Here is a 13,284-nt window from a genome sequence, read left to right as displayed (position 1 = left end):
TCATGCGGCCTCGAGGATACCTGAAAAGCATTGTTGTTGCCGGGGATTTAGTCACTGCCTGCCTGCTTCTGCGAAGAAAATGAGTTTTCCCAAAAGAAACCTTGTGCTTCCAGTTCCTAGTTGGAAGCTCACCCTGCTCTGCTCTATAACTAAAGTGAAAGTCAAGGGGAGCACTAGCCTCGATGTAAGGCCCTGAATATCCTTATAAAACGCGAGGCATGCAGCAGCAGCTCCTTGAGGCCTTCAACGCTGTTCTCCTTTAGTTTCACGGTAGTAAGCTTCCCAAGACTCCTAGGAACCTTGCTTCAGCACCCGTTTCGGTAACAGAACACTGCCTAGAGCCAGGAAGCTCTGGTCCTCCGTGTACGCTGCGTGTCAACCTAGAAATTGGAGACTGATGGCACAAGGCTTGTTTTCCCAGTAGGAAAGCTCCGTTCATGCGGCCTCGAGGATACCTGAAAAGCATTGTTGTTGCCGGGGATTTAGTCACTGAGTGCCTGCTTCTGCGAAGAAAATGAGTTTTCCTGAAAGAAACCTTGTGCTGCCAGTTCCTAGTTGGAAGCTCACCCTGCTCTGCTCTATACCTAAAGTGAAAGTCAACGTGAGCCCAAGCCTGGAAGGAAGGCCCTGATTTGCCTTGCCAAACGGGAGGCATGGAGCAGCGCCATGAGGCCTTCTTCACTGTTCTGCTTTAGTTTCACGGTAGTAAGCTTTTCAAGACTCCTAGGGCCCTCTCTTCAGCAACCGTTTCGGTAACAGTACACTGAGTAGAGCCAAGAACCTCAGGGCCAGCTAAGCAACTTCAGCCCCGTAGGCCTTTGGGAACACCCCAGTGTTGGCTAGAGAAAGGCAACACACTGCACTCTTCCTTGGGAGAGCCAGATTACCTCAGCTATACACAGGATTCAGGAACACACTTCTAGAAGGTCCTCCATGCAATGGATGTAACCTCATTCTCCTAGCGGAACTCTATTGAGAAAAATACTCTGCTTCTAATCCCTTTTCACCTTTTTCACTTAGAGTCAGGCATCCTCAAGGAGGTGGTCGGCTTGCATTCCAAGTAGAATTTCAGCACTGTTCTTGGTGGAACACTGCAGGTCTTTGGAAGAAGCACAGGCACCTAAGTCTCCCTGGCGCATCCTTAGTTTAGGCGCTTTGCTGCACGCAGAGAAGCAGTCGTAGAAAAAAGTTGAATCAGGGAAAGCCCCAGTGGGTGTCCTGAATCTCTTTTGACTTGTTAGCATCAACATGTCCTTATGCTGCGTGTCAATCTGGAAATGTGAGACTGAGACACAAATCTTGTTTTCCCATTTTGAAAGCTCCACTCATGCAGTCTCGAAGCTACCTGAAAAGCACTGTTGTTACCGTGCTTTTAGTTACTGCCGGCATGGCTCAGAGAAGAAACTGAGTTTTCTGGAAAGAAACCTTGCGCTTCCAGTTCCTAGTTGGAAGCTCACCCTGCTCTCCTCTATAGCAAATGTGAACGTCAACGTGAGCACTAACCTCCAAGTAAGGCCCTGATTATCCTGGCAAATCGGGAGGCATGCAGCAGCTCCATGAGGCCTTCATCGCAGTTCTGCTTTAGTTTCACGGTAGTAAGCTTCCCAAGACTCCTAGGAAGCTTGCTTCAGCACCCGTTTCGGTAACAGAACACTGCCTAGAGCCAGGAAGCTCTGGTCCTCCGTGTATGCCGCGTGTCAACCTAGAAATTGGAGACTGATGGCACAAGGCTTGTTTTCCCATTAGGAAAGCTCCGTTCATGCGGCCTCGAGGATACCTGAAAAGCATTGTTGTTGCCGGGGATTTAGTCACTGCCTGCCTGCTTCTGCGAAGAAAATGAGTTTTCCCAAAAGAAACCTTGTGCTTCCAGTTCCTAGTTGGAAGCTCACCCTGCTCTGCTCTATAACTAAAGTGAAAGTCAAGGGGAGCACTAGCCTCGATGTAAGGCCCTGAATATCCTTATAAAACGCGAGGCATGCAGCAGCAGCTCCTTGAGGCCTTCAACGCTGTTCTCCTTTAGTTTCACGGTAGTAAGCTTCCCAAGACTCCTAGGAACCTTGCTTCAGCACCCGTTTCGGTAACAGAACACTGCCTAGAGCCAGGAAGCTCTGGTCCTCCGTGTATGCTGCATGTCAACCTAGAAATTGGAGACTGATGGCACAAGGCTTGTTTTCCCAGTAGGAAAGCTCCGTTCATGCGGCCTCGAGGATACCTGAAAAGCATTGTTGTTGCCGGGGATTTAGTCACTGAGTGCCTGCTTCTGCGAAGAAAATGAGTTTTCCTGAAAGAAACCTTGTGCTGCCAGTTCCTAGTTGGAAGCTGACCCTGCTCTGCTCTATACCTAAAGTGAAAGTCAACGTGAGCCCAAGCCTCGAAGGAAGGCCCTGATTTGCCTTACCAAACGGGAGGCATGGAGCAGCGCCATGAGGCCTTCTTCACTGTTCTGCTTTAGTTTCACGGTAGTAAGCTTTTCAAGACTCCTAGGGCCCTCTCTTCAGCAACCGTTTCGGTAACAGTACACTGAGTAGAGCCAAGAACCTCAGGGCCAGCTAAGCAACTTCAGCCCCGTAGGTCTTTGGGAACACCCCAGTGTTGGCTAGAGAAAGGCAACACACTGCACTCTTCCTTGGGAGAGCCAGATTACCTCAGCTATACACAAGATTCAGGAACACACTTCTAGAAGGTCCTCCATGCAATGGATGTAACCTCCTTCTCCTAGCTGAACTCTATTGAGAAAAACACTCTGCTTCTAATCCCTTTTCACCTTTTACACTTAGAGTCACGCATCCTCAAGGAGGTGGTCGGCTTGCATTCCAAGTAGAATTTCAGCACTGTTCTTGGTGGAACACTGCAGGTCTTTGGAAGAAGCACAGGCACCTAAGTCTCCCTCGCGCATCCTTAGTTTAGGCGCTTTGCTGCACGCAGAGAAGCAGTCGTAGAAAAAAGTTGAATCAGGGAAAGCCCCAGTGGGTGTCCTGAATCTCTTTTGACTTGTTAGCATCAACATGTCCTTATGCTGCGTGTCAATCTGGAAATGTGAGACTGAGACACAAATCTTGTTTTCCCATTTTGAAAGCGCCACTCATGCAGTCTCAAAGCTACCTGAAAAGCACTGTTGTTACCGTGCTTTTAGTTACTGCCGGCATGGCTCAGAGAAGAAACTGAGTTTTCTCGAAAGAAACCTTGTGCTTCCAGTTCCTAGTTGGAAACTCACCCTGCTCTCCTCTATAGCAAAATTGAACGTCAACGTGAGCACTAACCTCCAAGTAAGGCCCTGATTATCCTGGCAAATCGGGAGGCATGCAGCAGCTCCATGAGGCCTTCATCGCGGTTCTGCTTTAGTTTCACGGTAGTAAGCTTCCCAAGACTCCTAGGAAGCTTGCTTCAGCACCCGTTTCAGTAACAGAACACTGCCTAGAGCCAGGAAGCTCTGGTCCTCCGTGTATGCTGCGTGTCAACCTAGAAATTGGAGACTGATGGCACAAGGCTTGTTTTCCCATTAGGAAAGCTCCGTTCATGCGGCCTCGAGGATACCTGAAAAGCATTGTTGTTGCCGGGGATTTAGTCACTGCCTGCCTGCTTCTGCGAAGAAAATGAGTTTTCCCAAAAGAAACCTTGTGCTTCCAGTTCCTACTTGGAAGCTGACCCTGCTCTGCTCTATAACTAAAGTGAAAGTCAAGGGGAGCACTAGCCTCGATGTAAGGCCCTGAATATCCTTATAAAACGCGAGGCATGCAGCAGCTCCTTGAGGCCTTCAATGTTCTTCTGCTTTAGTTTCACGGTAGGAAGCTTTCCAAGACTCCAAGGAACCTTACTTCAACACCCGTTTCGGTAACAGAACACTGCCTAGAGCCAGGAAGCTCTGGTCCTCCGTGTATGCTGCGTGTCAACCTAGAAATTGGAGACTGATGGCACAAGGCTTGTTTTCCCAATTAGGAAAGCTCCGTTCATGCGGCCTCGAGGATACCTGAAAAGCATTGTTGTTGCCGGGGATTTAGTCACTGAGTGCCTGCTTCTGCGAAGAAAATGAGTTTTCCTGAAAGAAACCTTGTGCTGCCAGTTCCTAGTTGGAAGCTCACCCTGCTCTGCTCTATACCTAAAGTGAAAGTCAACGTGAGCCCAAGCCTCGAAGGAAGGCCCTGATTTGCCTTGCCAAACGGGAGGCGTGGAGCAGCGCCATGAGGCCTTCTTCACTGTTCTGCTTTAGTTTCACGGTAGTAAGCTTTTCAAGACTCCTAGGGCCCTTGCTTCAGCAACCGTTTCGGTACCAGTACACTGAGTAGAGCCAAGAACCTCAGGGCCAGCTAAGCAACTTCAGCCCCGTAGGCCTTTGGGAACACCCCAGTGTTGGCTAGAGAAAGGCAACACACTGCACTCTTCCTTGGGAGAGCCAGATTACCTCAGCTATACACAGGATTCAGGAACACACTTCTAGAAGGTCCTCCATGCAATGGATGTAACCTCATTCTCCTAGCGGAACTCTATTGAGAAAAATACTCTGCTTCTAATCCCTTTTCACCTTTTTCACTTAGAGTCAGGCATCCTCAAGGAGGTGGTCGGCTTGCATTCCAAGTAGAATTTCAGCACTGTTCTTGGTGGAACACTGCAGGTCTTTGGAAGAAGCACAGGCACCTAAGTCTCCCTGGCGCATCCTTAGTTTAGGCGCTTTGCTGCACGCAGAGAAGCAGTCGTAGAAAAAAGTTGAATCAGGGAAAGCCCCAGTGGGTGTCCTGAATCTCTTTTGACTTGTTAGCATCAACATGTCCTTATGCTGCGTGTCAATCTGGAAATGTGAGACTGAGACACAAATCTTGTTTTCCCATTTTGAAAGCGCCACTCATGCAGTCTCGAAGCTACCTGAAAAGCACTGTTGTTACCGTGCTTTTAGTTACTGCCGGCATGGCTCAGAGAAGAAACTGAGTTTTCTCGAAAGAAACCTTGTGCTTCCAGTTCCTAGTTGGAAACTCACCCTGCTCTCCTCTATAGCAAAATTGAACGTCAACGTGAGCACTAACCTCCAAGTAAGGCCCTGATTATCCTGGCAAATCGGGAGGCATGCAGCAGCTCCATGAGGCCTTCATCGCGGTTCTGCTTTAGTTTCACGGCAGTAAGCTTCCCAAGACTCCTAGGAAGCTTGCTTCAGCACCCGTTTCGGTAACAGAACACTGCCTAGAGCCAGGAAGCTCTGGTCCTCCGTGTATGCTGCGTGTCAACCTAGAAATTGGAGACTGATGGCACAAGGCTTGTTTTCCCAGTAGGAAAGCTCCGTTCATGCGGCCTCGAGGATACCTGAAAAGCATTGTTGTTGCCGGGGATTTAGTCACTGAGTGCCTGCTTCTGCGAAGAAAATGAGTTTTCCTGAAAGAAACCTTGTGCTGCCAGTTCCTAGTTGGAAGCTCACCCTGCTCTGCTCTATACCTAAAGTGAAAGTCAACGTGAGCCCACGCCTGGAAGGAAGGCCCTGATTTGCCTTGCCAAACGGGAGGCATGGAGCAGCGCCATGAGGCCTTCTTCACTGTTCTGCTTTAGTTTCACGGTAGTAAGCTTTTCAAGACTCCTAGGGCCCTCTCTTCAGCAACCGTTTCGGTAACAGTACACTGAGTAGAGCCAAGAACCTCAGGGCCAGCTAAGCAACTTCAGCCCCGTAGGCCTTTGGGAACACCCCAGTGTTGGCTAGAGAAAGGCAACACACTGCACTCTTCCTTGGGAGAGCCAGATTACCTCAGCTATACACAGGATTCAGGAACACACTTCTAGAAGGTCCTCCATGCAATGGATGTAACCTCATTCTCCTAGCGGAACTCTATTGAGAAAAATACTCTGCTTCTAATCCCTTTTCACCTTTTTCACTTAGAGTCAGGCATCCTCAAGGAGGTGGTCGGCTTGCATTCCAAGTAGAATTTCAGCACTGTTCTTGGTGGAACACTGCAGGTCTTTGGAAGAAGCACAGGCACCTAAGTCTCCCTGGCGCATCCTTAGTTTAGGCGCTTTGCTGCACGCAGAGAAGCAGTCGTAGAAAAAAGTTGAATCAGGGAAAGCCCCAGTGGGTGTCCTGAATCTCTTTTGACTTGTTAGCATCAACATGTCCTTATGCTGCGTGTCAATCTGGAAATGTGAGACTGAGACACAAATCTTGTTTTCCCATTTTGAAAGCTCCACTCATGCAGTCTCGAAGCTACCTGAAAAGCACTGTTGTTACCGTGCTTTTAGTTACTGCCGGCATGGCTCAGAGAAGAAACTGAGTTTTCTCGAAAGAAACCTTGCGCTTCCAGTTCCTAGTTGGAAGCTCACCCTGCTCTCCTCTATAGCAAAAGTGAACGTCAACGTGAGCACTAACCTCCAAGTAAGGCCCTGATTATCCTGGCAAATCGGGAGGCATGCAGCAGCTCCATGAGGCCTTCATCGCAGTTCTGCTTTAGTTTCACGGTAGTAAGCTTCCCAAGACTCCTAGGAAGCTTGCTTCAGCACCCGTTTCGGTAACAGAACACTGCCTAGAGCCAGGAAGCTCTGGTCCTCCGTGTATGCCGCGTGTCAACCTAGAAATTGGAGACTGATGGCACAAGGCTTGTTTTCCCATTAGGAAAGCTCCGTTCATGCGGCCTCGAGGATACCTGAAAAGCATTGTTGTTGCCGGGGATTTAGTCACTGCCTGCCTGCTTCTGCGAAGAAAATGAGTTTTCCCAAAAGAAACCTTGTGCTTCCAGTTCCTAGTTGGAAGCTCACCCTGCTCTGCTCTATAACTAAAGTGAAAGTCAAGGGGAGCACTAGCCTCGATGTAAGGCCCTGAATATCCTTATAAAACGCGAGGCATGCAGCAGCAGCTCCTTGAGGCCTTCAACGCTGTTCTCCTTTAGTTTCACGGTAGTAAGCTTCCCAAGACTCCTAGGAACCTTGCTTCAGCACCCGTTTCGGTAACAGAACACTGCCTAGAGCCAGGAAGCTCTGGTCCTCCGTGTATGCTGCATGTCAACCTAGAAATTGGAGACTGATGGCACAAGGCTTGTTTTCCCAATAGGAAAGCTCCGTTCATGCGGCCTCGAGGATACCTGAAAAGCATTGTTGTTGCCGGGGATTTAGTCACTGAGTGCCTGCTTCTGCGAAGAAAATGAGTTTTCCTGAAAGAAACCTTGTGCTGCCAGTTCCTAGTTGGAAGCTGACCCTGCTCTGCTCTATACCTAAAGTGAAAGTCAACGTGAGCCCAAGCCTCGAAGGAAGGCCCTGATTTGCCTTACCAAACGGGAGGCATGGAGCAGCGCCATGAGGCCTTCTTCACTGTTCTGCTTTAGTTTCACGGTAGTAAGCTTTTCAAGACTCCTAGGGCCCTCTCTTCAGCAACCGTTTCGGTAACAGTACACTGAGTAGAGCCAAGAACCTCAGGGCCAGCTAAGCAACTTCAGCCCCGTAGGTCTTTGGGAACACCCCAGTGTTGGCTAGAGAAAGGCAACACACTGCACTCTTCCTTGGGAGAGCCAGATTACCTCAGCTATACACAAGATTCAGGAACACACTTCTAGAAGGTCCTCCATGCAATGGATGTAACCTCCTTCTCCTAGCTGAACTCTATTGAGAAAAACACTCTGCTTCTAATCCCTTTTCACCTTTTACACTTAGAGTCACGCATCCTCAAGGAGGTGGTCGGCTTGCATTCCAAGTAGAATTTCAGCACTGTTCTTGGTGGAACACTGCAGGTCTTTGGAAGAAGCACAGGCACCTAAGTCTCCCTGGCGCATCCTTAGTTTAGGCGCTTTGCTGCACGCAGAGAAGCAGTCGTAGAAAAAAGTTGAATCAGGGAAAGCCCCAGTGGGTGTCCTGAATCTCTTTTGACTTGTTAGCATCAACATGTCCTTATGCTGCGTGTCAATCTGGAAATGTGAGACTGAGACACAAATCTTGTTTTCCCATTTTGAAAGCGCCACTCATGCAGTCTCGAAGCTACCTGAAAAGCACTGTTGTTACCGTGCTTTTAGTTACTGCCGGCATGGCTCAGAGAAGAAACTGAGTTTTCTCGAAAGAAACCTTGTGCTTCCAGTTCCTAGTTGGAAACTCACCCTGCTCTCCTCTATAGCAAAATTGAACGTCAACGTGAGCACTAACCTCCAAGTAAGGCCCTGATTATCCTGGCAAATCGGGAGGCATGCAGCAGCTCCATGAGGCCTTCATCGCGGTTCTGCTTTAGTTTCACGGTAGTAAGCTTCCCAAGACTCCTAGGAAGCTTGCTTCAGCACCCGTTTCAGTAACAGAACACTGCCTAGAGCCAGGAAGCTCTGGTCCTCCGTGTATGCTGCGTGTCAACCTAGAAATTGGAGACTGATGGCACAAGGCTTGTTTTCCCATTAGGAAAGCTCCGTTCATGCGGCCTCGAGGATACCTGAAAAGCATTGTTGTTGCCGGGGATTTAGTCACTGCCTGCCTGCTTCTGCGAAGAAAATGAGTTTTCCCAAAAGAAACCTTGTGCTTCCAGTTCCTACTTGGAAGCTGACCCTGCTCTGCTCTATAACTAAAGTGAAAGTCAAGGGGAGCACTAGCCTCGATGTAAGGCCCTGAATATCCTTATAAAACGCGAGGCATGCAGCAGCTCCTTGAGGCCTTCAATGTTCTTCTGCTTTAGTTTCACGGTAGGAAGCTTTCCAAGACTCCAAGGAACCTTACTTCAACACCCGTTTCGGTAACAGAACACTGCCTAGAGCCAGGAAGCTCTGGTCCTCCGTGTATGCTGCGTGTCAACCTAGAAATTGGAGACTGATGGCACAAGGCTTGTTTTCCCAATTAGGAAAGCTCCGTTCATGCGGCCTCGAGGATACCTGAAAAGCATTGTTGTTGCCGGGGATTTAGTCACTGAGTGCCTGCTTCTGCGAAGAAAATGAGTTTTCCTGAAAGAAACCTTGTGCTGCCAGTTCCTAGTTGGAAGCTCACCCTGCTCTGCTCTATACCTAAAGTGAAAGTCAACGTGAGCCCAAGCCTCGAAGGAAGGCCCTGATTTGCCTTGCCAAACGGGAGGCGTGGAGCAGCGCCATGAGGCCTTCTTCACTGTTCTGCTTTAGTTTCACGGTAGTAAGCTTTTCAAGACTCCTAGGGCCCTTGCTTCAGCAACCGTTTCGGTACCAGTACACTGAGTAGAGCCAAGAACCTCAGGGCCAGCTAAGCAACTTCAGCCCCGTAGGCCTTTGGGAACACCCCAGTGTTGGCTAGAGAAAGGCAACACACTGCACTCTTCCTTGGGAGAGCCAGATTACCTCAGCTATACACAGGATTCAGGAACACACTTCTAGAAGGTCCTCCATGCAATGGATGTAACCTCATTCTCCTAGCGGAACTCTATTGAGAAAAATACTCTGCTTCTAATCCCTTTTCACCTTTTTCACTTAGAGTCAGGCATCCTCAAGGAGGTGGTCGGCTTGCATTCCAAGTAGAATTTCAGCACTGTTCTTGGTGGAACACTGCAGGTCTTTGGAAGAAGCACAGGCACCTAAGTCTCCCTGGCGCATCCTTAGTTTAGGCGCTTTGCTGCACGCAGAGAAGCAGTCGTAGAAAAAAGTTGAATCAGGGAAAGCCCCAGAGGGTGTCCTGAATCTCTTTTGACTTGTTAGCATCAACATGTCCTTATGCTGCGTGTCAATCTGGAAATGTGAGACTGAGACACAAATCTTGTTTTCCCATTTTGAAAGCGCCACTCATGCAGTCTCGAAGCTACCTGAAAAGCACTGTTGTTACCGTGCTTTTAGTTACTGCCGGCATGGCTCAGAGAAGAAACTGAGTTTTCTCGAAAGAAACCTTGTGCTTCCAGTTCCTAGTTGGAAACTCACCCTGCTCTCCTCTATAGCAAAATTGAACGTCAACGTGAGCACTAACCTCCAAGTAAGGCCCTGATTATCCTGGCAAATCGGGAGGCATGCAGCAGCTCCATGAGGCCTTCATCGCGGTTCTGCTTTAGTTTCACGGCAGTAAGCTTCCCAAGACTCCTAGGAAGCTTGCTTCAACACCCGTTTCGGTAACAGAACACTGCCTAGAGCCAGGAAGCTCTGGTCCTCCGTGTATGCTGCGTGTCAACCTAGAAATTGGAGACTGATGGCACAAGGCTTGTTTTCCCAGTAGGAAAGCTCCGTTCATGCGGCCTCGAGGATACCTGAAAAGCATTGTTGTTGCCGGGGATTTAGTCACTGAGTGCCTGCTTCTGCGAAGAAAATGAGTTTTCCTGAAAGAAACCTTGTGCTGCCAGTTCCTAGTTGGAAGCTCACCCTGCTCTGCTCTATACCTAAAGTGAAAGTCAACGTGAGCCCACGCCTGGAAGGAAGGCCCTGATTTGCCTTGCCAAACGGGAGGCATGGAGCAGCGCCATGAGGCCTTCTTCACTGTTCTGCTTTAGTTTCACGGTAGTAAGCTTTTCAAGACTCCTAGGGCCCTCTCTTCAGCAACCGTTTCGGTAACAGTACACTGAGTAGAGCCAAGAACCTCAGGGCCAGCTAAGCAACTTCAGCCCCGTAGGCCTTTGGGAACACCCCAGTGTTGGCTAGAGAAAGGCAACACACTGCACTCTTCCTTGGGAGAGCCAGATTACCTCAGCTATACACAGGATTCAGGAACACACTTCTAGAAGGTCCTCCATGCAATGGATGTAACCTCATTCTCCTAGCGGAACTCTATTGAGAAAAATACTCTGCTTCTAATCCCTTTTCACCTTTTTCACTTAGAGTCAGGCATCCTCAAGGAGGTGGTCGGCTTGCATTCCAAGTAGAATTTCAGCACTGTTCTTGGTGGAACACTGCAGGTCTTTGGAAGAAGCACAGGCACCTAAGTCTCCCTGGCGCATCCTTAGTTTAGGCGCTTTGCTGCACGCAGAGAAGCAGTCGTAGAAAAAAGTTGAATCAGGGAAAGCCCCAGTGGGTGTCCTGAATCTCTTTTGACTTGTTAGCATCAACATGTCCTTATGCTGCGTGTCAATCTGGAAATGTGAGACTGAGACACAAATCTTGTTTTCCCATTTTGAAAGCTCCACTCATGCAGTCTCGAAGCTACCTGAAAAGCACTGTTGTTACCGTGCTTTTAGTTACTGCCGGCATGGCTCAGAGAAGAAACTGAGTTTTCTGGAAAGAAACCTTGCGCTTCCAGTTCCTAGTTGGAAGCTCACCCTGCTCTCCTCTATAGCAAAAGTGAACGTCAACGTGAGCACTAACCTCCAAGTAAGGCCCTGATTATCCTGGCAAATCGGGAGGCATGCAGCAGCTCCATGAGGCCTTCATCGCAGTTCTGCTTTAGTTTCACGGTAGTAAGCTTCCCAAGACTCCTAGGAAGCTTGCTTCAGCACCCGTTTCGGTAACAGAACACTGCCTAGAGCCAGGAAGCTCTGGTCCTCCGTGTATGCCGCGTGTCAACCTAGAAATTGGAGACTGATGGCACAAGGCTTGTTTTCCCATTAGGAAAGCTCCGTTCATGCGGCCTCGAGGATACCTGAAAAGCATTGTTGTTGCCGGGGATTTAGTCACTGCCTGCCTGCTTCTGCGAAGAAAATGAGTTTTCCCAAAAGAAACCTTGTGCTTCCAGTTCCTAGTTGGAAGCTCACCCTGCTCTGCTCTATAACTAAAGTGAAAGTCAAGGGGAGCACTAGCCTCGATGTAAGGCCCTGAATATCCTTATAAAACGCGAGGCATGCAGCAGCAGCTCCTTGAGGCCTTCAACGCTGTTCTCCTTTAGTTTCACGGTAGTAAGCTTCCCAAGACTCCTAGGAACCTTGCTTCAGCACCCGTTTCGGTAACAGAACACTGCCTAGAGCCAGGAAGCTCTGGTCCTCCGTGTATGCTGCATGTCAACCTAGAAATTGGAGACTGATGGCACAAGGCTTGTTTTCCCAATAGGAAAGCTCCGTTCATGCGGCCTCGAGGATACCTGAAAAGCATTGTTGTTGCCGGGGATTTAGTCACTGAGTGCCTGCTTCTGCGAAGAAAATGAGTTTTCCTGAAAGAAACCTTGTGCTGCCAGTTCCTAGTTGGAAGCTGACCCTGCTCTGCTCTATACCTAAAGTGAAAGTCAACGTGAGCCCAAGCCTCGAAGGAAGGCCCTGATTTGCCTTACCAAACGGGAGGCATGGAGCAGCGCCATGAGGCCTTCTTCACTGTTCTGCTTTAGTTTCACGGTAGTAAGCTTTTCAAGACTCCTAGGGCCCTCTCTTCAGCAACCGTTTCGGTAACAGTACACTGAGTAGAGCCAAGAACCTCAGGGCCAGCTAAGCAACTTCAGCCCCGTAGGTCTTTGGGAACACCCCAGTGTTGGCTAGAGAAAGGCAACACACTGCACTCTTCCTTGGGAGAGCCAGATTACCTCAGCTATACACAAGATTCAGGAACACACTTCTAGAAGGTCCTCCATGCAATGGATGTAACCTCCTTCTCCTAGCTGAACTCTATTGAGAAAAACACTCTGCTTCTAATCCCTTTTCACCTTTTACACTTAGAGTCACGCATCCTCAAGGAGGTGGTCGGCTTGCATTCCAAGTAGAATTTCAGCACTGTTCTTGGTGGAACACTGCAGGTCTTTGGAAGAAGCACAGGCACCTAAGTCTCCCTCGCGCATCCTTAGTTTAGGCGCTTTGCTGCACGCAGAGAAGCAGTCGTAGAAAAAAGTTGAATCAGGGAAAGCCCCAGTGGGTGTCCTGAATCTCTTTTGACTTGTTAGCATCAACATGTCCTTATGCTGCGTGTCAATCTGGAAATGTGAGACTGAGACACAAATCTTGTTTTCCCATTTTGAAAGCGCCACTCATGCAGTCTCGAAGCTACCTGAAAAGCACTGTTGTTACCGTGCTTTTAGTTACTGCCGGCATGGCTCAGAGAAGAAACTGAGTTTTCTCGAAAGAAACCTTGTGCTTCCAGTTCCTAGTTGGAAACTCACCCTGCTCTCCTCTATAGCAAAATTGAACGTCAACGTGAGCACTAACCTCCAAGTAAGGCCCTGATTATCCTGGCAAATCGGGAGGCATGCAGCAGCTCCATGAGGCCTTCATCGCGGTTCTGCTTTAGTTTCACAGTAGTAAGCTTCCCAAGACTCCTAGGAAGCTTGCTTCAGCACCCGTTTCAGTAACAGAACACTGCCTAGAGCCAGGAAGCTCTGGTCCTCCGTGTATGCTGCGTGTCAACCTAGAAATTGGAGACTGATGGCACAAGGCTTGTTTTCCCATTAGGAAAGCTCCGTTCATGCGGCCTCGAGGATACCTGAAAAGCATTGTTGTTGCCGGGGATTTAGTCACTGCCTGCCTGCTTCTGCGAAGAAAATGAGTTTTCCCAAAAGAAACCT

The sequence above is a fragment of the Balaenoptera ricei genome, chromosome 18, assembly GCF_028023285.1.
Source record: "Balaenoptera ricei isolate mBalRic1 chromosome 18, mBalRic1.hap2, whole genome shotgun sequence".
Taxonomy (NCBI): Eukaryota; Metazoa; Chordata; class Mammalia; order Artiodactyla; family Balaenopteridae; genus Balaenoptera; species Balaenoptera ricei.
The sequence above is the reverse complement of the archived record's forward strand: the minus strand, read 5'-3'. Positions refer to the sequence as shown.